General features: G+C 44.5%; 1 long non-coding RNA gene across 1 annotated transcript; it reads right to left on the bottom strand.

Annotated features, from left to right (window-relative positions):
• Positions 1-118: 118 nt before the first annotated feature.
• Positions 119-27,962, bottom strand: LOC105513639. Its single transcript, XR_001002065.1, has 4 exons — positions 27,863-27,962; positions 4,998-5,263; positions 3,719-3,872; positions 119-1,010 (listed from the first exon to the last, which is right to left on the bottom strand). It is a non-coding gene; the product is annotated as an uncharacterized LOC105513639 (long non-coding RNA).

Below are 27,962 nucleotides of genomic sequence, written 5' to 3'. Positions count from 1 at the left end.
TCGTTGTAATAATGAACTTCTATTGAGAAGCAACTGTGCACTAGAAGCTGAAGCACTTCAGATCGGGACAATAAGACCAATACAGTGGCTTGATTTAGACAGGGGGCCCTCAATTCTGTTTAGAAATACATTTCAATCATTTTAATGAAAAGGGCGACAGCAGCCGTGGTGTGTTCGGAGACTCAACGTGATACCGCCTGCAAGCTCTATTGTCTTTCGCTGATTAAACTGGGCTGGTTGAGAATTACATTTCTGCACCCGTGGTTCCGCCGTGGTGAACACCGGGAGTAAGCAAGCTCTTATTCAGGTCCCAAGCAAGCCACAGCCAGCATGTCAGAAAGTAAGATTCAAGTCAGGGACCCCTTGGCTTCAACTGGCTCTATCGGATCAAACAACTCCAGCGGGGACAGAGGCAGCAAGAAAGAGCTTCCTCAGTAAGGAAAATGAAGAGCAGGAGGAAGGAAAAAATAACCTGAAACTCAGATGGGCAAGAATAGGGGTGGGGAGTGAGAGCTAGAAATCATGTGTCAGCACCCAGAGTGGAGGAGAAAGAATTCTGATTTCAGTCCATGCCACCCCAGACTGCAGCATTGAGCACCCCAGGGCTGGCGTTCATCTCAACCCCCTCATTTTCTCTGTTGAGGAAACAACCCTGGAGAGGTCAGGTGAACTGCTTAGCATCATGTCACGTGTGTGGGAGAGAAGGGGCATGAACCCATGTCCCCCAATAACCCACGTTGCCTCTCCAGTATCACATTATTTTCCTTGCACTGTTTCCTTTTTGGGTTCTTGCTGTGGTTTGAAATGACAGTGTCAAGCTTCAGGGACAACAGGACCTGCTGAGTCCATGGAAGGGTCTCTGCTTATTGATTGAATGGTGGTGTCATCCTGTGCTTTTGAGCAAAGCTTGCAGCACCAGAGAGATCCAGGCTCACTTTCCAGCTCAGCTCCGTATCAGCTGGACAATCGTAGGAAATTCACTTGTCATCTCTGGGTCTCAGTTTCCTTTTCTGTAAAATGGGGACAATGAGAATTGTATTGACCTCTGAGGGCTATTTCAAGGAGTAAACAAAAGAATGCACGGAAAGTCTCTGTTCAGAAAAGAAGATGAAAGCCTAAAGAAGATTAAGTAATCTTGTCCAAAGTAACTCGTTCTTTAAGATGTGGACAGAACTCAAAAATCAGTCCGTGGGTGCTGAGAAAGTCAGTGCTCTTTTGTTCTCTTTTATTACCTCTTGGATATGATGGTTCATGTGTTAAGGGCCCAGTGAATGTCATTCACTTAGAATTCAATATGTGTGAATTATTTGAAAAAACTGCAGTAACCCCGAGTATATAAAAACTACCATAACCTAATGCCTATAGTAAAATATTACAAGGTCAGAGCTACAGTGAACCCTGTCAAGTCTGAAAAGACTTTAAATAAATCTTATTGACAAAAGACACTGTGGAAAGCTGGAAGAAGGTATTTGTAATGAAGACACAGACATCTAAGGATTGAAGTAATTGGAAACATGGCATCAGAAGATCTGCCCCTTTGTGCTGTGTGGTCTAGACACACTGCTTTACCTCTTTGTGCCCGTTTCCTTGTTTGTACAGTGAAGGGTTAGGTCTTGGAAATGGCTGAGATCTCACCAGATTTAAAGTTACCAAATCAAACCTAGAATTCAACCTAGAAAGATTACAGGCCCAAAAGTTTGTGAAATTATTGAGAAGGATCCCTTGACTCCAGGTTGAATTTAGAGAGAGAAATTTGCTAGCCGGCACGTGGAGTAGGAAAGGATCTCCTAGAAGTCATTACATCAGGAATCCCACAGCAACTACAACCACTGTTCATTGACATTATGTCTTCAATAGTAGGTGAATTTGCTGCTACAACCAAGTATTTTCTTTGCAACTGGCATATCCTTAATAATCTCCTTCCAGAGTAGTGCTCAGTAGCAGCTATTTCAGAAAGGAAATCAACATTTCTATTGTTTCTGTTGCAATATTGAATTCCAGGGAAGGTAGAGTTTTTGACATTTAAAGGGAAGAGCGCCCCCTAGTGGAAATATAATCCAATAAGACAGCCAAGACTACCATTAAAAGCCGATGGGTAACGTTCATGTTTGGAGACCTGCCCTACAGTCCCCTTTCAGAAGTGATTTATGCCACCAAGAAAGTGCACATCAGGCTTAAGCGTCTACCAAGAAAATGTACATTGTTATAAACAAAAAGAAGTTAAATTCTTTTTTTTTTTAGAAAGAGTCTCGCTGTGTCACCAGGCTAGAGTGCAGCGGCGGGATTTCGGCTCACTGCAACCTCGGACTCCCTAGTTCAAGTGATTTTCCTGCCTCAGCCTCCCAAGTAGCTGGGATTACAGGTATGCACCACCACATCCAGCTAATTTTTGTATTTTTAGTAGAGATGGGGTTTCACCATGTTGGCTAGGATGGTATCGATCTCCTGACCTCGTGATCTACCTACCTCGGCCTACTAAAATGCTGGGATAATAGGTGTGAGTCACAGCACCTGGCCTGGATTCATATTTTTGGGTTATGATGAAGAGACAACAGAGCAAGAAAAGGATTAAGAAAATTAGGAACAGACAAGAGAAGTGGCATGAAAAGGAGGAGACAGAGGATAGGACAGAAACAGGAAGAAGAATGACATGAAAATATGGATTTCTTCTTGGTAATTTTCTTCCTTCATTTTAGATGAAGGGAAATAGCTTATTCTAGAATAATTCCCTCCAGAGACCCTGTTTTTAAGTGGAACACCTTGTAGTACATTAGACAGGCAACAACTCCATTCTTGACAAAGAAACAAACCACTGCAACTCAACACCTGATTGGACAGAGAGCAGGCACCTCTCACTCTTGTTCACGTGCTTGAGGCCTTTCAAAAGGGAAAAAAATGTGTCTGATGCCAAATGAGAGCTTCAGTGAATGAATGCCACAGCAACTACGGCTACCACCGTTAAATTGACATTATGTGAGTTGGGCAAGAGATAGGGAGGCATTGATGAATTACAGACATACAGATTCAGGCGCTTTCTGAAGTTTTGTTCTAAGTGACATCTGTCGGTGTCCACGGAGACCATTCCTCCCATCCAGGTGCAGCACAGGGACCCGCCATGACTTCGGGGGTGGATGCATAAAGAGTTTTCCATTTTAACAGTTATATCTTTATAGTCGTATGTGTTAGAGAAACTAAAACTCACCTATCAAACCTATGATTTTAAGAATTCTATTTTTAACATGAGGCTGAGTAGGTTTTTCTTTAAGTGAGTGATTTTAAAGACAATATTAAATAAATAATAAAGCACATGGAAAGGGAGGAGAGGGGGCGGAAGTTATGAGAGATCACTGAATATCACTGAAGCTCAGAAAACACTTCAGAAAGTGAGCAGATGTTGTTCAAGGGTTATCTTTCTATCATCCTCTCCCCTCTCTTGAGACTGGTCCTTCTTGAGTTCATTTTATCTATTGTGCTTCTCTAGTTTGCCCTACTCCTGTCTTCACCGAACACATTCCTACTGCTCTGAATCAATGACAATGTCAATGGGCAGGACAGTCCTTCTGTGGTCCCATTCAGCCATGGCTCCAAATTCACAATCTAGCAAAGAAGGGGTCTCTAGACTGCCACCAGCATCGTATAGTGAAGGAATGGCCTCCAAATCAGCCATTTTCCCAGGACCTTCCCACCCTCTCCACCAGCACTCCCTGCTCCTCCTTACCCCAGTGAGAAGAGCAGTGTACAGTGATATGTGTTAAGGGCTCCAGCCATGGAAAAGGTGGAATCCTGTCCAAGGAGAGACAGTAGCTGAAATCTTGCAATGCTGAAGCCTCTTTTTCTCAGATGGATTCCCCAAGAAGACTGCCATCTACACCCTTGTTAGTCAGAGAAGGAAAGAGTTGCATCGAGAAATTCTCTGAGCCCCAGCGAGAAACTCCTTTCTTCCCAGCCACCTCAGGTGACAGGACCCTGCCCGTGTAGGCTTGGGCCTGTCCTTCAGGGCTCATTTTAATGGAGTGAAAAAGCATTCCTCAGTCAATGACATGACTAGGAGTTCTTGGGTCATTTTCCCTTCAAATTGCCATTGCAGAAATGCAACGTGATACCTAATTTACAGTGTCGTGTAATCACCGAGAGCCCGCTCTGTGCAGCTGCCCTTCCCACCGTCCATGTTTGACAGGCCACCACTCTTCCACTCTGATGTCAAGGTGAGCCTCTGATAAGAGGGTGTGTTACTCTGTTTGTGTTGCTATAAAGGAATACCTCAGACTGGGTAATTATACAGAAAAGAGGTTTATTTGGCTCACAGTTCTGCAGGATGTACAGGGAGCATAGTGTCAGTATCTACTTCTGGGGAGGGCCTCAGGACACTTCCAATCATGGCAGAGGGGGAGCCAGCAGTCACATAGCAAGACCAGGAGTAGGAGCAAGAGAGAGACGGGGGAGGTGCCAGGCTTTTTTAAATAACAGCTCTCTAGTGAACTCATAGAGTGAGAACTCATTCATTACGATGAGGACAGGGCACCAAGCCATTCATGAGGGATCCACCTCCATGACTGCCCAGTAAGCCCATCTCCAATATTGGGTGTCACATTTCAACGTAAGATTTGGAGGGGACAAAACATCCAAATCATATCAGAGGGCCAATCCAATCCCCAGAACACTAAAAGAACAGCAACCACTGATCCCCACTGGGCATGAAGAGTAGCCAGAGTGCCAGTCCTACTTTCCCACCAAGACTCAAAACTGAAGACAGCTTAGCCTATTTTGGATGCTATTGACTGATACTAATGATTTCACTCCTATCTACACCCAGAGTTTGGGGGCATAAATGCAATGTGGTACTATAAATGTTTTAGCTTGTGCCAATTCCTATGGTATAAATACTGTCATCATAGCTAATTTGAATCTACAAACATGATGCCAATTGACTCACAAAATTCCTGAAAATTTAACAAGCAGCTCTTGCAAGTTTAAGTCTGCTGCAACATAGCACTTACATGTATGTTCTATAGAGTTCTTTAGCAGGACATGGTACTGTGTGGTTGGGGATGCCAGTGCTAGCATCTCTGACATATTCCTTCATCTTCACCTTCATCCTTACTTCTCCTTCCACTTTTCCTCAGTTATTAAAAACTCCTCACGTCCTCTCTTTTTCTCTACTGGCTCTCATTTTGTATGGACATTCAGGCCATGGGGAAACTGAGATGATGCATTTCCATTTTACTACGTCACTCATTCTGTGACAGCTGAAATGCGGGCAGAGCTGAAAACAAGCAAGTTAGACATAAAAGATTCCACAGTTGCTACAGATACTGTTCAAATATAATACATAATTGGGCACTAATAATTAGAGATCTGAAGTTGAATAACACACAGTCCTGCCTTTTAAGGCTCACAGATGAATGAGAAGATGCAAATAATGTATCCATGGCAGACATTAGCAATTGATTCCAGAATTCACATACCACTGTTTTTTCTTTCTCAATACAGTGATCCCTACTGATTAATCACAGTTGGCACTGAAAATGGAATGTATTTACCATCCCTGGCCTATGTGTATCAAAGCACTAAGTGCAGGAGAGAAGGGACAGGAAAGATGTAAAAGGCAGAAAGGTGCCAATGGAGGGTGCCATAGACAAGTCTCACTGCAATTTATACCACTGCTGGCCCTATCTGTAGACCTACCTCTAGGTGCGTGTCATCTCAAGGTTGCCATGAAACGCTACATTTTTGTCCCTAGGATTGTCCGTGGCAAGAATCAATGAGAGGGCACAGGCATACCTGTGTCTGTGGCTGTGGGAACAATGGAAGGGGCTGAGCTTATTGCTCTGGAAGGCTGCTATTTGTGATCAGAAGGGATCATAAGAATGATGGAAGCCAAGCTGTGCTTTCAAAGAGGGGTCCCAGTGTGGAGTGCCAGCCATGATCCACTTCTTCCAAAGGCAAGTGGCTGCTGCTCTGGGGGTGGGAGAGGAGCTTGAGAAGGAGACTCACACTGCCCCTGTATGTAATCTGGTTCCTTTCCACATTGTCAGGGGCCTGGGAGATCCCTGATATTTTATCTTCAAATGTGATCTGGGGTCTATAGTTGGACACATAGATGAGATGAGTTTTTTTTCATGGAAGAGAAGAGAACTTTTTTTTTTTTTTTTTGAGACAGTGTGATGCTCTGTCGTCCAGGTTGGAGTGCAGTGGCACAATCTTGGCTCACTACAGCCTCTGCCTCCCAAGTTCAAGTGATTCTCCTGCCTCAGCCTCCTGAGTAGCCGGGATTACAGGCATGCACCACCACGTCCAGCTAATTTTTGTGTGTTTTTAGTGTAGACACCACGTTGGCCAGGCTGATCTCAAATTCCTGACCTCAAATGATCCACCCACCTCGGCCTCCCAAAGTGCTGGGATTACAGGTGTGAGCCACTCAGCCTGGACAGGAAGTGATTTTTAGTACATACTCTATCATGAGCACCCATTCTAACCCCAATACTAAGCCTCGGTGAGGGAGGATGGTGTCCTGGAGCAAATAGGCAATAACAGCAGGGTTACAGGCATTGCCTTGTCCTGGGGTTGGTGTCTTTGCTGTTAGCCACTGAGTTCCTAGACTCTGGAAGCCTCTTGTCTCAGACCTAATGTCTCGAGGACCAAATGGTTCCCTGAGCCTCCTGACACCCATACCTCTGACCTAGAGTAGCATAACCTTGCCACACCTTAGTTTACATTTGTGTGGCTCTTTACAAAGCTTTGTATTCTTTTTAAAGAACCTTTTGAAGGGATCTTAGTGAGAAGCAGCCAATGGAAGGGATCTTTGATGGTGAAATCCAGGCACTGTAGTCCCACCGGATACTTCCCCCATAGCACTGCCTTAACTACTCCTTTGCTAAAAGGCTGATCTTGTCCACATACTGATTTGTAGAAAGCAAAGCTCAACATGAAATGAACAAGCTGAAAGTGCTGGGCCAAACAGGGTCCTGAGCCCATAACCCCTGGGGAGGACTGCAGCAAAGCTCAGAGTATAACATCACTTGCTCCACTTGCTTTTTCTAGGTTCCAATCAAAAGGGAACAGACCGACAGCCTCGATACTTTGCTGGTAGAGTCATCACTCAATCACAGCATCCCCAGGGAATAGGAGAGGCATAGGATCTAACCCTTGCTATTTTTATTTTTGGAGACACAAATGAGGCAGTCGGTTCTGGAGGAAGTCACGAAATAAGCTCTGAATCAGATGGTATTTCACCCACCATCGGAGGCAGGATGACTTGTGCTATCACCTACCAAATCAAAGAGCTCTCCACACTTGCTAAATGGGACATGAAATGGCCTTGTGCAGTTCCAGCACAGAAAAGGCAAGGACTGGGGTACCAGCCAGGCTGCAGGCAGAGGTCCTCCCTCCTTGGGGCCTCAGCTTTCTGGAAGGGAGGGTGGGAGTGTGGAGTGTGGGAGGAGAGAGAGAGATCTCATGTCTGCCACTGCCCAAAAGAGCCAAGGTCTTGGTGCCGGCAGGAAAGACAGTGAAAGTGAGATGTTTTCCACTCAAAGTTAGAACTAGAACCAGGAGTAGGAGTAATAGAGGGTGCAGAAGATGTCTTTTTTTTTTTTTAGGAAGAGTCTCACGTCTCACTCTGTTGCCCAGGGTGGAGTGGAATGCAGTGGCACAGTCTTGGCTCACTGCAACCTTTGCCTCCTGGGTTCAAGCAATTCCCCTGCCTCAGTCTCCCTAATAGCTGGGACTACAGGCGCCCACCACCAAGCCAGGCTAATTTCTGTATTTTTACTAGAGAGAGGGTTTTGCCATGTTGGCCAGACTGGTTTTGAACTCCTGACCTTAAATGATCCAGAGGGCATCTCTTTCTATGAACCAGAGCCACCGGTGTCAGCTTTCACTCCCGGCACCCCCTGTGCTCCCTAGGACTCTCCCTTTCCTGTCTCCTCATGTCCAATTCCAGATTCTCCTCCTAGCTCTTCCTCTAACTCCCTGCGACCTGGGCAAGTAATTTTTGAGTATTACCACATTAGAAACAAGGAGAATGAGTTTGACCTCTCTATATCCCAAATAGCTATAAGCTCCTTTGGGGTGCTGGTTGTGTCTTATACCAGTGGTCCCCAACCTTTTTGGCCCCAGGGACCAGTTTCATGGAAGACAATTTTTCTATGGACTGGCGGGGGGTGGGGGAGTGGTTTCTGGGTGATTCAAGCCCATTGCATTTATTGTGCATTTTATTTCTATTATTATTACATTGTAATATATAATGAAATAATTATGCAACTCACCATAATGTAGAATCAATGAGAACCCTGAGCTTGTTTTCCTGAAACTAGCTGGCCCCATCTGGGGCATCTGGGGGTGACGGGAGACAGTGACAGATCATCAGGCCTTAGATTCTCATAAGAAATGCGCAATGTAGATCCCTCGCATGCACAATTCACGATAGGGTTCGTGCTTCTATGAGAATCTAATGCCGCTGCTGATCTGACAAGAGGCAAAGCTTAATTAGTAATGCGAGTGATGGGGAGGAGCCGAAAACACAGATGAAGCTTTCCTGGCTTGCCTGCCATTCACCTCCTGCTCTGTGCCTTGGTCCTGGTCCATGGCCCAGGGGTTGGGGACCCCTGTCTTATGACACTTTATTTCCCAGAGCATGCAGAGCTGTACTTGGAACATACAACATACTTGAGCATGACCTTTTGATGTGATCTGCTCACACAGGATTCACTCCCAGCTAACACAGACCCTTCCTTCCTCTTAAAGATTCCCCAGGAGTTTTATCATAATCTAGGTGTTTGGGCAATTAAAAAAAAATTATGACAGCTATTTTGATTGAACACACCACAGAGAGAGTGTTCGGTGCTATTTTGGAAGGAGCCTATTTCATTACTGCAAAATTCTTATTTTAATTCTTGGACGGTCATTAAAATGGAACCCCTTTCCATGTGAAACGGTTACCCTGCATCTTGTGAAGCCTCCCCAGAAACTGGGACCTTATTTCCTCTAAAGGCAGTTGATCAGTTCTTCCAGCTTTTATGCCACTAAAAATTTCTACTTTACCAAATGCTGAAATCTATTTGTATAGCATACTGAGATCTATTTGTATAGCATACTTTCATTGGTACTCTACTCTTTTGGATATTTATGAGAAATAAATAAAGTTATAGGTGAATATTTTATATTGTAGGACATAGAGGTTATATTTGGTTTAGTTTTGTTTACCTCAATAATCTAAACTTATTTCCTTATAATAAACATTTATTTAGACTGAAGAAAAAAATAATACAAGTCCTAACAAACTCCTCTCACCACTTCCACTCCAGCCTTCCAAGGACAGCACCACTTTGGCTGGTTGGATATGCAGGGACCCTCCGTGGCCACAGAGAGGAAGGGCATGTTCCCTTCCTTTGCTCTTGGCCTCCTGAGGGTCAGCTGTAACCTAGCAAACTTTCAACTTGGGGATTAGTGGTAAGTGTCCCTCAGGATGTGGGTGTCATGAGAACTCCAGGACTGAAGTCTCTGGAGATGGTGCTTTGGGTGAAAAGGCCAGCCGTGTTTCCAGGGGTAGGACAGGATCCTTCCAGCATGATCAGAAACTTACTGGGCACCCTTACAGCTGGCAGGGCTGACAGTAAGATGAGCCAGGCCAGGCAAGATTATAGATACTTCTACCATCTCTGTTATGGATGCCCAAGGAGACTGGGCACAAACTGATACTTAATTTTTTATTCAAATCTTTTCATTGATAAAATGAGATAACAGGCTTCTCTGTCTATGGAGTAGTCATTCTTTTATTCCTTTACTTTCTTAATAAACTTGCTTTCACTTTGAAAAAAAAAATGAGATAATAACAACCCATTACTTTGTGATTCCTTAAATGTCTGAGGAAATTAATGTCAGGATCTGAAGCTACTCTAAGAAGAAAGGCTGAATTATGATTAGAATTATGGATCCTCAAAGAGCTGTGAAGAGACATTGTGTGAGCCTGTGAACTAACTGCCTATAGATAATGAGAACTGATGAGCAGTTCATAGTTTAAGTTTTTACTGTGTGCCAGGCACTGCTCTAAGCACCTCACATGAATAAGGACTCTGTGTCCTCAGAACAACCCTTTCAGGTAGGTACTATTATTATCTCTACTCTACAGCAAGGAAACCAAAGCACAGAGGTTAAGACTTCATCCATAATGCCACCTAGAAAGTGAGAGTCTGGTCAGGGGTGGTGGCTCACACTTTTAATCCCAACACTTTGGGAGGCTGAGGCAGGAGTTCAAGACCAGCCTGGGCAACACAGCAATATCCTGTCTCCAAAACAACAACAAAAAAATGGGTGTGGTGGCATGAGCCTGTAGTCTCAGCTACTCAGGAGGCTGAGGCAGGAGGATCCCTTGGGCCCAGCTGCATTGAGCTATGGTCACACCACTGTACTCCAGTCTGGGTGACAGCAAGACCCTGTCTCCAAATAAAATAAAATAAAATAAAATAAAATAAAATAAAATAAAATAAAACTGTATTAGTCCATTTTCATATTGCTATAAAGAAATATCTGAGACTGAGTAATTTATAAAGAAATGAGGTTTAATTGGCTCCTGATTCTGCAGGCTGTTCAGGAAGCATGGCAGCATCTGCTTCTGGGGAGGCCTCAGGAAACTTATAGTGATGGCGGAAACTTACAGTGAAGAGCCAGCACTTCACATGGTTGGAGCAGGAGGAAGAGAGAGAATGGAGAGGTACCACACACTTTTAAAGGACCAGATCTCACAATAACTCAGTCACTCACCATCACGAGAACAATGGGATGGTGCTAACCCATTGTTAACTACGCCCCCATGATCTAATTACCTCCCACCAGGCACCACCTCCAACACTGGCAATTACAGTTCGATATGAGATTTGGTGGGGACACAGATGCAAACCATATCAAAAAGAAAAGAAAGTGAGAGCCAGAGAGTCAGCCCTGCTCCTCACCCCACCACAACCCTGGCAGGTGGTTATGCGGAACATTCTCGTGGGCTTGCAGCGAAGTGTGTTTATGAACTTGCATACAAATAGGTATGTTCATATTAACATTGATCATTTTGTCTTTTTTTAGTCTGGTTTCTCCTCTGCTACTGATTCTCCACAAATATAGGGATTGAAATAGCAAGGACAGATCAGGGGAACTGACTGAAGAGTGATCTGTATTGCCCATGGGAGCTGCAGGCTGAAAAGGTGCTAAAGAATGTCCCAGACAGCAAGTAAGCAAGGCAGTGCTTAAAGTGGTGCTGGCTTAAAAATAATAACCCCCCAACTAACAATCTGATGTGAATCCTAATAGCCTCTCTTTGGGCTCCCACCTGCCCACGATCTTGGAGACACAGAGCAAAATCATCTTCTGCAGCCAACTCTCTTAACTACATCTGCCTGGAAGGCAACCAGCGCCTCACCTCTTGCCCCAGATGTCTGCAACTAGAGATTCACACAACCTAGACCCAGTTAGAGCCCAGGCAAACTCTTCAGCCTTTTCCTGTGATAGAACAGAAGGATGCAGAGACCAAACCATAATGTGTAAACGTAAGGACCTAGCAAATCACAGAATGGAGTCCCTTCTTTTTATAGGGGATAACACTAAAGCCAGAGAGGTTAAGTCATTTGCTTTATATCACACAGCTAGTGCCTTATTCATCTTTGTTTCCCTGAAGTCAAGCATAGGAGGTATCTGGTAAATGTTTAATTAGTTATCCACATGAATTTTGGGAGGCTACTGAACCTGTCTGGTTTCAGTTCTATCGACCACAAAATATGGAAAATCATCCCTGCTCTATATGTTCCACAGAATTATTGTGAGATGAGGATCCAATAAGATTTATCCTCTGCGCCTCACCTTCTCTCCAGATATAACCACTGGCAGGCAAGAAAAGTGACATATTATCTTTTCTCTTTTCCCGTCTCCTCTGTCTTCTAAATTTGGAAGCAAAGTATCGTGATGTCCTAGCCAAGATCATACACTGAAGCAGGAGAGGATATTGACTTAGACTTGGGTGGGAAACCAGAGAGGAAAACAATTGAGAGACTTCATGGGGTTTTGTCTTTGATACGTTTTTTTTTTTATCAAAATTAACTATATTTTGTTCCTACCACAAGGAGAAGAAGTGAGTGTATTCAGACACCCTGGAGATAACCTGGATCAATCACTTCATTTTAGAGATAAGGACCTGAAAGGAAAAGGAAACCTGCCCCAGGTCGCACAGCTGGTTCCCACCAAGCCTCCCGATTCCCGCTCCTCTCCTGAAACATTAGCCTTTACACGCAGCTTCCAGAAGGGAGGGTATTATTCTCGGCAAGGCTCGAAACTAAAGCAGTTGGTATCTATAGCCAAGGTATGCTTGGTCTTATCTGGGCAGCTGACTCACTTCTGGACTCAGCCCCCTCCCTGACTACTTAACTGCACATTCTTGTATTAAAAAAAAAAGTACCATATTTATTATCATATTCGTGCATATCCTAAGCATTTGACATGTGTAAAACTCTGCTACCGTATTCGCTACCCCCTCTATCTTGTGTTTTCTTACATTTTTGCGATCCCATCAATTGCTGTTTTTTTGTTGGTTTGTTTTGTTTTTACATTTCAACTTTTATTTTAGATTCAGTGCGTAGATGTGCAGATTTGTTACGTTGGAATATTGTGTGATGCTGCAGTTTGGAGTATGGATCCTGTCACCCTGGTAGTGAGCACAGTACCCATGAGGTAGTTTTGTAACTCACTTTCCTCTGCCTTCACCCTCTGGTAGTCCCGTGTATTGTTCCCACAGTTATGTCCATTTATGCTCAATGCTTAACTCTCACTTGTAAAAGAGAACATATGGTGTTTGGTTTTCTGTTCCTGTGTTAATTTGCTTAGGATTATGGCCTCTGGCTGCACCCATGTTGCTGCAAAGGACATGATTTCATTCCTTCCATTTCTTTAAAGGGGATGGCTTAGGGTTCTGAGGGGCATCCTCATTACAAATCCAGCCTCCTTGACTCCGGAGCCTCCCTTGACTCTTGCAACAAGTCTGGTTAAACAAGTCTTAATGCTCTATCACATTGATGTCTGTGATACTCCACTCTCCCCTTTTCACAGACAGTGGCCTCTCCGACCACTCTTCCCCTGGGGTTGCTCCTCCCTCCTAGCCTGGATATGGGCAGAGAATCCCATGGCCTCAGCAGTAATCTTTAGGCAAAAGGCCCCTTTATTTTAGCTCAAGCCCCACCCTCTCTTCTTTGCTCTAAACTGTGTTTCTACATTCATGCCCCTTCACCAGCCCCTCCTCATACCCAACAGTGCAGATGAATGAGGGCCTCTCCACCCCAACAGTCTTCCCTTGACTTCACATCTCCACCCTGCCTGACCTAGAAACCTTCCATTCACCATCACTCCTTTCTCAACCCTGACCCCCAGCTCCGAGTTCTTCCTGTAGGTCCTACACTTGCCATGCTTCTCAGTGTATCCCATTCTCTCTGTTCTTATACTGTCATAATCTTATCTCTGGCAGCACAGCCATAATCTCCGAGCATCCAGACATCTTCCCCCTCAACTCATTTTGCATTCTGTTCTCAGAGTTGTCTTTCTAAAGCCTGGATATGATCTTGCACCTCTATGGCTCAGAAACCATTGATGGCATGATGTTGGTTATCAAAGTCCTTCCAAATTCCTGAGCCTGGCATTGCAGATGCTTACATGTCCTCATCCCATTCTTGTAAGTTTCCAGAACACTCACCATGTGCCATGCCGGATACTGTGCCAGGTGCTTTTGCATTATGACATGTGTGCTAAGCACTGCAACTTTGAAGTCATCAGTGGAAATGGTGACAGATATGGGTGTCTTTTAATATTTTCAACCTTCAGCAAAATGAACTCAGAGTTGAGTGATTTTTTCTAAGTTCCATATTTAAAAGAAACATTCAATGATAAGGAAACATCAATCAATTAGGGGAATTCTTAATAACCAACATTTTTGAGCACTTACTGTGTTCCAGTCAGTGGATTAGCATTTACATACATTGGCTTATTTAAATGTCACAAGAAACTGACAAGTCATTATTATGGTTCATTTACAAAAGACGAAACTAAAGATTAAAGAGGTTAAGTAACTTGCCTGATATCAGACACCAGGAAGCAGTGAAGCGCACCAGGAACCCAGGTGTGTCTGATTTCCAGGTCCTTGCACTTCATTGTTCTACTCTGCTGCCTTGGTAACAACAGGTTGCAAGAAGCGTCAGGGAGTGCCTCCCTCCTTTTCCCTCCCTCTCCCCTCCCCCGCCCCACTTATGACTTCATGCTCCTGGTTGCATGACAGCATGGGATTTAGAAAGCACATACCTTAAGTATAATGTGTGAGATTCTATTTAAAATTCCACATTTTGGACCAGGCACGGTGGCTCACACCTGTAATCCCAGCACCTTGAGAGGCCGAGGCGGGTAGATCACCTGAGGTCCGGAGTTCGAGGCCAGCCTGACCAATATGGTGAAACCGCCATCTCTACTAAAAAAATACAAAAATTAGCCAGGCATGGTGGTACATGCCTGTAGTCAGGTACAGCTACTTGGGAGGCCGAGTCAGGGAAATTGCTTGAACTGGGGAGGCAGAGGTTGCAGTGAGCTGAGATCACACCACTGCACTCCAACCTGGGCAACAGAGCGAGAGTCCGTCTCAAAAGAACTAAATAAACAAAATAAAATTACAAATTTTAAGTGGGGGAAATAAGGAGATCAACAGGTACAAACTTCCAGTTATAAGGTGAATATGTTCTGGAGATCTAATGTACAGTATGGTGACTATAGTTAATGATAGTGCATTGTATGCTTGAAATTTGCTAAGAGAGTAGATCTTAACTGTTCTCACTGCAAAGAAAAAATTTAAGGGTAACTGTGAGATTAATACCAATTAACTTGATTATGGTAAGAATTCCACTATATATACATATATACACATATATATAATCATTACACTGTACATGTTAGACACAAACAATTTTTGTTTGTCAATCATACCTCAATAAGGCTAGAAAAAAATTCAAAATTTTCTTTTGATAGTATTCATGGAATAATGGAAGACATTATAGTTCTCATGACAAGACAATGTCAACATCCAGCATTTTGATGTACTTGCATTGGCTGGGATTCAAATCTCATCTGAAGCAATGGTAATAGCCTCTGTTGGAATGTCCCATCCCAGATCATGAAGCACTTTCCCACACTGTCTCCCTGAATTCTCACCAAGACCCTGAAAAGTGCTACTAGCCTCATCATTAAAAATAAATAAACTTATTAAAAATATACTGAGATCATAGAATTAAAGATACTTGCCTAAAGTCACATTACCTGTAACTGGTCAATTTTTTAACTGCTCAATGTTGCTCCTTTTTTTTTTTGAGATGGAGTCTTGCTCTGTCGCCCAGGCTGGAGTGCAGTGGCACAATATCGACTCACTGCAAGCTCCACCTCTTGGGTTCACGCCATTTTCCTGCCTCAGCCTCCCGAGTAGCTGGGACTACTGGTGCCCGTCACCACGCCCGGATAATTTTTTGTCATTTTAGTAGAGGTGGGATTTCATAGTGTTAGCCAGGATGGTCTCAATCTCCTGACCTTATGATCCGCCTGCCTCAGCCTCTCAAAGTGCTGGGATTACAGGCGTGAGCCACCGTGCCCGGTCCCCATATTTCCCTTTAATAACACCACTTCTTGGATACAAGTTATTCTCAGACAGATCTCATTTTACAGAGCTTTTCACAGTATGGGTAACAGTTACTGGACTAGAACCACATAAAATGATCACTGTGCAGGATCATTCATCACAGAGTATTCGCTGAATCCCAAAGTCTTCCCAGGAGATAGAATAGCTCTGCTGAGGCACTTCGGCCTGAAAGGATTTGCTGTAATGTGATTTCACCTGAATGTTTAGCCATGGCTGCAAATTCCGCTTCAAAGAAAGGGCCTCTCTTTACAAGTGACTGTTGTGGCTGTTTCTCTGCAGCTGGCATTCCAGAGCAAACCAGGGATTAGAGGAGTTTCTCTTTGGACTTAGAGATAAAAAAGGCAGGCTAGGGACCCACACAGTCTACACCCCCTTCCCCAGCTGGTGATGCTTTTTCTAATTCTGATTCAATGTGCCCACCTGGTTGTCATTATACAGGGCCAGACTCACAGCCTGGGAGGACAGACCAGACTTCCCCAAAACTAAAACCACCCTGGGGCTGCAGCAGTCTTCGTTTGATGAGGACAAACCACAGACCCCATCAGGAAAGCTGGGGAGGGGACGGAGAAGGAGGCTAGCAGAGCCTCTGATCATACTCTGGGTGCCCGTGGGCCACTGACAGACACCCTGTCCATCAAAACTGCTCACCCCAAGAAAATGATCAATGACAAGCAGCCCGTGGTGAGATCCTGCAACAGCAAAATGATTCCAGGTGCAAAAGGGCGATGTCTGTGCAGGTGGGGTCAGCTCACGGCACTCACAGGGTGAGGCACAGGATGGATGTGTGAAAGGATTCCCCACCGACACACACGTACACACACAGTCCCTCTTCTGATGTCATGGTTACCAAGGCAACCCAACATGAGTCATATCTCAAGGTGGATTAGCAGAGCAGGAGAAAGGCTTTTGTTTGTTTGTTCAAAGCTCTTCCCCTTCTTTCCTCTTAATAGCTCTCTCTGATGGTGATAATAGCCAAGTACCTTTCATACCCTCAGAAATCCTAAAATTTGGGTGTTTAGCTTGTTTAGTCTTAGAAAGCAATCAACTTTTTCTTGATATTAGATTGGGGCGGGAATCCAGGGCTCAGTGATAATGTTGCATTTGGCAGAGATCTGAAATGATTTCTAGAACTATGAGGGTGGTGACTTAGCAATCATATTCCCTCTGCGCCGAGGCCCACCCCTGAGAGGTGCCTGGCCTTCTCTGAGGAGCCGGCCCTCCTAGCCCCACTCCCCTAGCATCTGAGCAAGCAGGCACAGACTAGGCCCTGGGGAGCAGTGTGCTTGCAGACTTTCTATTTTGAGCTCTGCAAGTGCTTCACAGCTCATTGGCTGTGCGTGCCAAACAGGAAGGTCCTCCCGGAAGGGCCACATACTGGAGGATTTCACCTAGAGCAGAAATACATTAGCAGAGAAAAAGAGATGACTCGTCACGGGGACAAAGCACAATATCACAAAATAAGGCCCTTCCCCTGCCCTAAGGTTAGATTGAATGCTCTCCTCGGAGATGCTGCCTGGATCTCTCACGGACGCCTTGAGAGGTATCCTATAACTAATTTTGGGATGGGCCCTTTTCAACTGGAAATGCCAGGCACTGATTACTGAATCTGTCTTGTGTCAGAAGCCTTATACCTAGTAGGCATGACCACAGGTTCAAATCACCTCCTAGTAATTAATTAGTGGGCAAAAACAAGTGCTTTGAGCTCAAGAAAGGAAGAATGATGGTTTCTTGGGTGCCAGTGAAACCAACTTTAGGCTTCTCTCCTCCTTAGCTCAAGGTGCCCCTAGTTCTTCACCTCTGTTTTAATGGGAAGCCTGAGTTAGGTTTTATTAAAGTGGAATTACTTGACCCGGTAAAGTTCAACTGAAGGTAACTGTTATTCAATGTTTGCACAAAAGAAGCACAAACAACTCCATGTCAACTCACCTGTCCCCACCTATAATGCAAACAGCAGCTGTCAAGACTTTTCATCATCGACTGTTATGAAAAACCTAATATGGACCAGGAAAGTACTTCTTGAGCAAAACGACTCCTGGCATGGAATCTGTGGTCACCAGAGCTGTTAAAAATAATAATAAGAAGAATAACAATAAAAAATAAGTGCTGGGGAGAGGACTAGGCTTTGTTTGAAAGAACAATTTTTAGGCTGGGTGCAGTGGTTCACACCTGTAATCCCAGCACTTCGAGAGGCCGAGGTGGGCAAATCATGAGGTCAGGAGATCGAGACCATCCTGGCTAACATGGTGAAACTCCATCTCTACTAAAAATACAAAAAAATTAGCCGGGCGTGGTGGTGGGCACCTGTAGTCCCAGCTACTCGGGAGGCTGAGGTAGGAGAATGGCGTGAACCCGGGAGGCAGAGCTTGCAGTGAGCTGAGATCATGTCACTGCACTCCAGCCTGGGCGACGCAGCCAGACTCCATCTCAGAAAAAAAAAAGAAAAAGAAAAAGAAAAAGAAAAAATTTTAAATAGTATTTACTTTCATAATCTTTTCTCTCTAACTTCCAAATAGGCCAGCAAATATTCCACTGGGCCCATGTGGAGCTGGGCTGCCTCCCAGGGTGCATGGCCATTCTTTTCCTGTTGCCTTTATCTCAATGAGTAGAGAAGGCAAAAGTTTGCTCACGTCAATGACCATGTCTGAAATCCTCGCTTCTGACCACAGTCTCATGCAATCCAGGCCAGCCTGGTGGGCTCTGTAACATTTCCCACTGGCTTTCCTGTCTCACTGTCAGGGAGAACGGGTTGTAGACCTAATAGACATTGGCCAAGGCACTGCACACCCCCTGGGCTGTTCTGTGGAATTAGACCCAAGACATGCTAACAGGTCTGGCTTTCACTCACAGGCAGCTCATAGAATTTAGAAGATTTTTGAAGCAGATATTTGGAAACCATCCTCTCCTCCTCATTCTAGATGAGAAAACTGAGCCCCCCGAGAGGCGACATGACTTGTTGAAGATCACACGGTGTCGTAAGTGGCAGAGGCTAGAAGCTGAGCTTCCTGGCTTTAAACCCAGAGTGGATTAGCACTAGAACTCAGTGGGGGTTGAAGGAAGAGGGAAGGCTCCCTCACATCCCCTCCTAATACATTCATTGTTTTTTGTATCTAATTACTATTATTAACAAAAACAACAGCAGCCACAAAGATATTTCCGGGGATAGGAAAGCAATGCTTTAAATGACTAAACATTGAGCGTAAATTATTTGCCTTCTCAGTCAACTCCATGAATGGAGGCCTTGCATGGTGAGAGAGCCCAGTGTTTGGGGGGTAGAAGTGGGTCCTGTTAGGAGCAAGGAGATTTAGTGATCAGCCTTTTTACCTCCAGGCGGCCCATATGACCTTGACTAATTCCCCAGGAAGTGTGAGCTGCAAAGTCTCTGGTTGCTGAAAAGCTCACACCCCCATGGAGGGAGATTGGATGGCCTTACACTTTTGAAATTACCTGCCGCAGCTCTTGGCTCAATTCTGTTTTATTTGCACTATCTCTGGTATCCTGACATTTCCCATTCACAGCTGCTATCACCGGCCTCATTTCCTACCTCTTTGAAAAGGCCTTTATGACCACCTCCAAATCAAAGATAAAAATGCCAGATTATACTTATCCTGACATGGCTCAATCACCTGAAGGTTTGCATAGGTGGATGTTGGTGGTGGTTCTCACATTCAGTTTTCAGAAGAGGAATCATTTTGCTTTGTGAAATCATTTGAAACTTTTGGTCGGCACAGACTCACAAAGTCACAAAAATATGTCTTTTTCATCCGTTCCTACCTATGCCAGAATCACAACTGAGGTGCTTCCAGTTTCACTGATCTAGAACCTCAGTTTTCTAGAGGTTCTAGATATTTCCTTGGCTACTCAATTTCTGAACTCACTGGCGATGTCCTTGACATTGGTATAACTGGAATAGTTCTAACAGGGAGGTTCCCTGGTTGGGTAACTTTCTTCTGGTTGCTGTAGAAGCGACTTCTTTTCCCTGCCTTTCTTAGCTTTTCTGCTCCAAATCTCTAAGTATGTGGCTTGGAATTTGTACCTGGCTCAGATATTCTTAGCTGTGCCCAAGGGCCCAAGCCTAATGGGTTCTTCCCAACTTCAACGACTTCTTTCACTTTTGTGGATTCCTCTAACTTCTAACTATTGTTCTCTTCTATATCTTAAAGTGCCCTTCTTCTGCTGAAACTGCCTTCAGGCTGCTCCTGGAATTATCTATGCCCTTTTTAACTCTGTTCATAGGCAGGCTGCTAAGTGATTCCTCCCCATACCTAAGCTTGGCTGGGAGCTCCTTTGTAAATGCCACACTCCCAAAGCCAAGGCTGAAGAATAGGATGTTCAAACATCCCCCAGGGGATTGCAGGAACAGAGGAACCTCCAGTGCCTGGTGGAGCCTACAGGGAAGGTTGGATGAAGTTCTGTTAGTCTCTAAAGGAAGGCAGGTTGTGGCGCTGGGTGCTGGGTTGAGAAATAATTATAGTGTCACTTTCTTGGTGTTTACATACTTGCTAATAAGCTGGCATTATAGGCTTTATTCTGCCACACAGCTCCTGCTTCTAGAAGGTCCTCTAGCAGCCAAAGTTATCTGCAGCTTGCACTCCAGAAAGAATACCCCCATGCTGATATCAGGCCACACAAACATGCCTTTGTATGCATTAGCCATGATTTTTTTAAAGATAACATAAATTTGACTTTTGAGCAATTGAGGGATAGGGAGGCATATCATAAAATAATCAGGCGTTAGAGTCAGACTTAACTGGGCTCAAATTCTGACTCAGACACTTACCAGATATATGTGTGACCTTGGACACATTACTTTAATTTTCTAAAAATCCCAATTTCCTCATCAGTGAAATGTGAATTAAAACAGGAAGTTATTTAGAGAGTCGTGTGGATTAAAGGTTAACATTTAATTTTTTAAAAAACTCATAAAACATGGTGGCATGCACCTGTAGTCACAGCTACTAGGGAGGCTGAGGCAGAGGAATCACTTGAACCCAGGAGGCGGAGGTTGCAGTGAGCCGAGATGGTTCCACTGCACTCCAGCCTGGTGACAGAGCAAGACTCAAAAAAAAAACCCATGAAACAGAATCAGAATTAACACCTTAAAAAAGCACTTATTTTACGCCAGGCTCTACTTTGTTTCTGTCCTTCCATTAACCCTGAGTTATTGCTATTGTAACCTCTGTTCAAAAGATGAGGAAAGAGACAAACAGAGATTAAGGAATTTGTCCAATGTCCAGAAACATCCTGACACCCTGGCAAACTCAAGGAACTTGTGGAGGTGGGGCTGCTGTGCTCCATGCCTTAGGCCCTCCCATCCCTGAGGAGTGTGGGACCCCTGGGGGCCTTGGTCTTCATGTGTCTCCAATACTCTATTTACCCCATTTCACTGGGGTGACCAGCTTAAAGACCTGCACCTATGGGGTTGTCCCAGGGTCCTCAGTTGGACCCAGAACCATGAGGGTGTCCCACCAAGCAGATCATGCCTGCCAGCCGGCAGAGTATCCTTTCATGAGATTGTGTGAGGCACTAGCATGGTGCTGACACCATGATTTTAAGGTAACTCAAATTTCTGTATAGAGATGAGACCCTGTAAAAATATTTTCCCAGGGCCACACACCCTAAGGCAGCCCCTACAAGGTCCCACTGCCAAGAAACCACAAGCTGGGACTGGAACTGTGCTCTCCACGTGCAGAACAGTCTCTCGGCAAGCACGCAAAATGCGGTGCCGTTATTATTAGATTTTAAATGCCTTGGGGAGTTTGAGCTAAAAGAAATCCCATGGTAAAGCAAGTTTGTAAAACAAAATGTGACTTGGCCTCTGTTTTTAAGTCTCAATTCCAGTTTTGCAAAAGGAAGCCCATTTGTAACTGGTGAGGGATGAGAGCCGCTGGTTGAAGCTGATTGCTTCACAGCCCATCTGGCTTTGCAGAGAGGGGAAAGGCAGACGTTCTACAGTAAAGAATGTGGCTGGTCTTTGCTTGGGTTCCTGGGTGGGAATTTCTAAACCCTTGGAATGTTCTGAGTGATAGGAGTGTCTTTGGTACTCACGGTGGGACCCTGAGGCCAGGCCTGAGTTCATGCTGATGAGGTGAGGTGACTGTGCCCTTGACAGTTTCAGGATAGGGACTATCCAGGCCAGAAATGCCAATCATATGCTTAGAGGGGTTGGGGGAGTGGAGAAGGCTGCAGACGAGATCGATCATGTAGCCTGTATTTCAATCATGTGTGGGTGGCCTGGAAACCCCAGGGCTTGTGGCTGGGGTCTGAAGGGTGGGGGTTTTTGGGGGGCCTGTGCTTTCAACCAGGAAAGTCTGCACCAACTATGGTAGTTGGTGTCAGAATTGCACTGTACCCTGCCCTGTGAAGCTGTGCCCTAGCAGGGAAGGGGTAAAAAGGGCAATGGAACAGCCTGGCTTCTCACTTTGTGTTTCAGGACCCTGTATCTCCATCTGTACCTTCCCAAGCCTTGTCCTTTATCCTCCACCTAACACCTCTCCCCTGCCACAGCTGAGAGGCCATGTCTGAAACACACACTGTCCTCTTAAAAACCTTCAAGTGTCTTCCTTACTTACATCCTGTTATTATCTGCTGACACGTGGAGAAGAGAAATTAGGCAGATTAACTTGATCACCATGATATATCCCATACCTGAATTTAGACTCTCTTTCAAGGACCTCAGATAGTTGACACATGTGTCCTCAAGACATTTGAAGAAGAATGAAGTCTTTTTCTCATGAGGTTGGATCAAGTAGGACTCTGTCTACTTGACTGTTTTGGTCATTAGAGGCACAGGATGAAGTAGAAATAGCATCAAAGTGGAGATAAATGCCCTGAGTCTCAGTCATCTCAGGGACTATGCTCTCCCAGGAGAATGGGTCAGGCAGGGTGGGACCACGCTGGTTGTCAGTCCCCATCAAATTGCCCAGGGTGTGAAACAGACCTTCAAGCCCAGTGGGGAAATGAATAGTGTGAAGTTGGAATTGGAAGAGAAATCCAGTCAAATAGCTGAAGGAAGATTCCAATCTTATGGACACACCATCAAGGCACCTCCTTGGTGCCCAGGACAGCACATGATGTCAGATGTTACCATTCAGGGCTTCTTGCATATGGCCCAGCAGCACTCTAATTGTTTGGGAGGGCAGGGACAGGGTGGAGAGGGGCTTCAGCACATCCCACTGGGAGAGCCTGTGGCTGACCAAGTCTCACAAGAAGGGCCTCATGATGGACCCTGCAGCTCACAAGTCACCTTCTTTAATTACTGCACCATGTGTGATGCTAACAACCTGACACCTCAAACTTACCTGTTTCTTTAAATTAAAAAAAATTTTTTTAGAGATGAGGTCTTGCTCTGTCACCCAGACTGGAGTGCAGTGGTGCAGTCATGGCACACTGCAGCCTCAACCTCCTGGGCTCAAGCGATCATCCCACCTCAGCCTCCCAAGTAGCTAGCATCACAGGCACACACCACCATACCAAGCTAGTTGTTTTGTTTTGTTTTGTTTTGCTTTTTTCACAAAGACGGGGTTTCACTATGTTGCCCAAGCTGGTCCCAAAGTCTTGGCCTCAAGTGACCCTCTGGCCTCTGCCTCCCAAAATGCTGGGATTAGAGGCATGAGCCACTGCACCTGGCCCCAAACTTACCTATTGACTTTAATCAGCTGAAGACATTTGGATGTCTCTGCAGTGTAGGAGAGCATACAGAAGTACATCTAAGGAACCAAGCCACAATGATGTCTCTTGCTCTGCATGGAAAAGGAGAGAAGTGATAAAGTGGGGAGACCTAGTATCTCCTTCACCTACCTCCTTCCTCTGTCAACACTCTCCTTTCTTGGCTGCTTACTGTTATAGCTTACTATTATAACCATTCTCTTCTCCACACTGTTTTCCAATAAACACACACATCAGAGAGCTGCAGTCTTCGAATGCTCCACTCTGTACCTGTATTTCCCAACACAGATGGAGCCAGTCAACATTCAATGATTCAGGTTTTGCTTTAGTCCTATCAATTAAGATTTACTATGAGCAAATCTCATCAATATGTCACCACATCCCCAAATTTAGGTCAAATGGACACAATCCCCATGCTCTTATCCTACAAATCTAAGCCTTTTGTGGGAGCAAACATGCTTGTCAGCAGAAATTAAGGAAAAGCAAGAGATGGATGGCAGCTGCTGGAGAGCACATGGACATCATTTCCAAGTGCCCAGGATTGCCATCAGCCGTATCGATTGGATAATGACAAGGAGAGCTGGTTTGATTCCAAAAAGAGAAACCATGCAGAGGAGGCAAAAGGCAAAAGGAATACTTAATTTTTATGAACCTGTTGGCGGGTGCTCCATATTAATATTTCATTTGTCAGTCTTGTCTTTTTTGTTTTAAACTCAAAATGAAGCGCAATGCCTAGCTCCTGACTGTAATCTCAGTAGGAGTGTGTGGTGTGTCCACATCCTGCCTCATGCCCCAGATCATTGTAGTTAGTGACCACACATACAGGTATTGTGTTTTGTCAAACAGTTACAAGCTGAATTTTGGGAATATGTAATCATTTCAAGGATTTTTTCAAAAAATCATCCTACTGCTAAATAGCAGCCCTCTCTTTCTCAGCCAACAGCATGTGGAGGGGGTCTAACTTAAGGGCCATAAATAAATCTGGACAATAACCCTGCATAAAGCAATCTGGTTCTTTCCCCCTCTAAGCTTCCACATCACACCCGGCTTCTCTGTTGAGCTTATGATTTGGTTGCTAGGTCAGCCAGAAGGTGAATGGTTTCCTGCGTGGGTGACATAGAGTGGTTGCAAAATGCATATCTTGCCTCAACTCAGCAAATGGTGCCCCAGCTGTCAGGGGCACGCAGCATATTGGAGGCTGTGATTCAGGAAGGAGCACAAGGTGAATTATATTGTCAAGCACAGTATTAAATGGCTGAAGCTGCCCAGCAGCTCCTTCCCCAACCTGTTTTCTTCTTAAAATAAATCTATTCCATTGGCAGGCACTAGACTGAGGTGTCCTCACAAAATCATGGAGTCTTAAGTAGAAAGGAGGCATTTGGACCAGCCCCTACTCTTTAGAGATGAGGAGTTTGATGTTCAGAGTATGAACCATGGTGGTTTTGTTTTTGTTTTGTTTTGGATGGGGAACAAAGTGAAGAGCATCCTAATCTGAACAATGAAATAGTGCCAACACTTTCCAAGAATATGGCTAACTGAGTCACGAATGCAAAGTAAAAACAGTTTTTATAATGCATGAAAGGAAAAGATTTAAACCTGACAGTCCTAACCTCTGAAGAAATGCATAATACGGAAATAACTTGGACCAGTTCCCTAACAATGCCAATGATCCTACTCCAGTCATAAAGCAATGTGTGTGTCCGGGTTAGGGACAGTGTTTGATGGCTCCCATTCTACCTAGAAGCTTGTACCCTTAGTTTATCTTGAATCATCAATTCATGCAATCATTAATTCATTCAATGAACATATTATAATAATTACCTACCGTGTGATAGGGTCTGGGGGGAAATGTCAAGTAAAGCATTTTATCTACCTTCAGAATCTTCCAGACAGGCAAATATTATTTTTTTCAATATGAAGGACACAAATAAATGTATAATAGCAAGGCAGTTTTACCTACAAGGTAAAACTATGCCTTCCACAGAGAGCCCATTTTCTACTTCCATGTTTGGTAAGAGCCAGCACCCATCAAAGTCACATAAAATTATTATGATTGGTAGGCATTTATTTTCAGATATTAAACGATGGGAAGTAGTAGTAAGGATTTGCCATGTAGCATTTTATGTGTGCAAAGTGCTTTATGGTCATATTTTATGGCTTGTTCTACATAATAGTCATGTGTGAGATGAGCTGGAACAGGCTCTATTTTAGAGTGAGGAAGTGACAGTAGTCCTGTGTATATCGGTGTCCTCTTTAAATACTATTTGCCTTGGGGTTTTAATAAATATCATCACTTTTTTTATTTCTTGGAATTTGCATCCTGCATGTTTATATTTGGTTCATCCAGGCTTTTTATAATGGTTCAGAGTCCAAACTCAGATTCTGAATAGTGCAGGCCACATCCGAGTGCAACTGCCAAGATGAGCCATGGCAGACATGACCCAACCCTTTTAGCTTCCGTCATGATCAATAGCTATTACCACCGTTCCACTGGAATTCCATTTCCTCACTTATCCTCCAAGGTCAGAGAAAGGATCCCTCTGGTTTCCACCTTCCTTTCCTTCCAAGAAAGCGATCTTTGTCATGGCCCTTATTTGCCTCTCTCCACACACCCTTTCTGTCCAAGTTTCTTGAGAATCGTAACCATAATGGAACTACCATAGATCAGCTTCAGCAAAGAATGATCAACACTCCCTTACTTCTTTCTTCTGACAACCTACAGCTGGAGTGGAATTTGGGGGAGGCAGGAGTGAAGATCTTGTAAAACCTCACTCTTTTGTTTTCTCTTTCCATTCCTTCAAGGGAGTATCCTGGATCACTGTAGCCACCCTGGGAGTAAATTTGTGATCCAGAAGGACTAGCCTTTGTCCATGAGAAGCACAGTCTCATAGGAAACCCAGAAAGGCCAATGGGCAATTGCCTGTCAAAGCTTCTGGTGCTATGACAGTGCTAGGGTTTATGGAGCAGAAGGGATAGACCGCTGCCTTAGGTCTGGGGGCTCAAGAAGGGCTTCCCAGAGGAAGCAGCCTCAGGACTTTGGAGTTAGATTGGAAATGTTGGTGCATCTTTTGCTTGGGAGAAACTTTGAGTCTAGGAGCCAAGGAAGGCCAAGGAGGTGGCCCAGGGGAAATAGAATAGAGAGTAGGCTGCTTGACATTGCCTTTAAGCTCTAGACAAGAAAGGAAGGGAGGGAGGGACGAAGGCTTCCTTTTGCCTTGCCATGACTCAAGCATAAGTCTCCCTTCAAAAACCATTCTAGTTAATGACCACTCAGAATATTCAAGGACAAGGGGTGCCTTTGGTTCACCCCTGCATTATGACTCTTAACATATGACAAGCAGCTGGGCAGGGCTCAGACCCAGCCAAAACACCTTCTCTCACAAAGCCGAAAAGGACTGCATGAGCTTTTTTAAACATCACTGCTGACAAATCCCTCAACCAGTCTCAGCACTGAAAGTTGAATGAACTCAGGAATGGGAGTCAGGAAATGCTTTTGATTTAATGTAGTGTGTGGTCTTAGCCACTCATTTGACTAACCTGGGCCTTATTGCCTTATTTAACTTATAGGATTAGTAATACCTGCCCTACTTACTCAACAAGTTTTTTGGGAGGATAAGATCACATAATCAATATGAAAGGTTTAAGGCATATAAAAATAAAGCCCATGACCGTGTCCAGTGTTGTTTCAATGTGTTCATGGGCTTCTGCTTTGGAGTTAGGTATTCCTCTCATCCACCACCGAATGTCTGGGCTGTCCTGTCTTTTACCCTCAACTGTCAGACATTGATCCCCCTGCCTCCATTCACCTTCCCATAACCCTTGGTCAACAGCTGCTAGTCATATGGCCATGGCTGAGTCATTCCAAGCACTGACTCATGTCATCACTTAACATCTTCCAAGTATTCATATGGCCCCTTCACTTTAAGACCTATAAGCCCATATTCCCCAAGTCTATTTTGAGTCCAACACCAGTGGACTGTGCCCCCTACAGTGGCTCAAAGAGGAAGCCTTCATCTCTGGACACTATAGTCCTGGGTTAGCCCACTGTGTCTAACAGCAGTCTCCCAACTGGAGCATGTCTTTCTTATTGCTGAAAATGATCTCCTGGTGCATCTACCACAAGTGCTTGGGGCTGCTTCAGCAAGAATGATGGAAGCATTACTCCACTTCTGCTATACTCTCTTGCCTGTCCTTGGGGAGGGTTATGCCAACTTGCTCATTAACATAATCAGTATGGTTTTGACTATGCTCTGACCAGCTAGGCTAACTGCCTAGCTCATAGCAAGTACTCAGCAGGTGCTTGTCAAATAGACAATTAGATCTCATCATGGGCTGAGTTCTGTCCTCCCAAAATTCATATGTTGAAGTCCTAACCTCCAGTTATCTCAGAATATAGTTGTATTTGGAGATAAGGTCTTTGTATTAGTCCATTCTCACATTGCTATAAAGAACTAACTGAGACTGGGTAACTTATGAAACAAAGAGATTTAATTAACTCACAGTTCAGCAGGCTGTATGGAAAGCATGGCTAGAGAGGCCTCAGGAAATGTACAGTCATGGTGGAATGTGAAGGGAAGGGAAAGCAGGTACATCTTCCCAT

This window comes from Colobus angolensis, unplaced genomic scaffold (assembly GCF_000951035.1).
Source record: "Colobus angolensis palliatus isolate OR3802 unplaced genomic scaffold, Cang.pa_1.0 Scaffold233, whole genome shotgun sequence".
NCBI lineage: Eukaryota > Metazoa > Chordata > Mammalia > Primates > Cercopithecidae > Colobus > Colobus angolensis.
The sequence above is the reverse complement of the archived record's forward strand: the minus strand, read 5'-3'. Positions and strand labels throughout refer to the sequence as shown.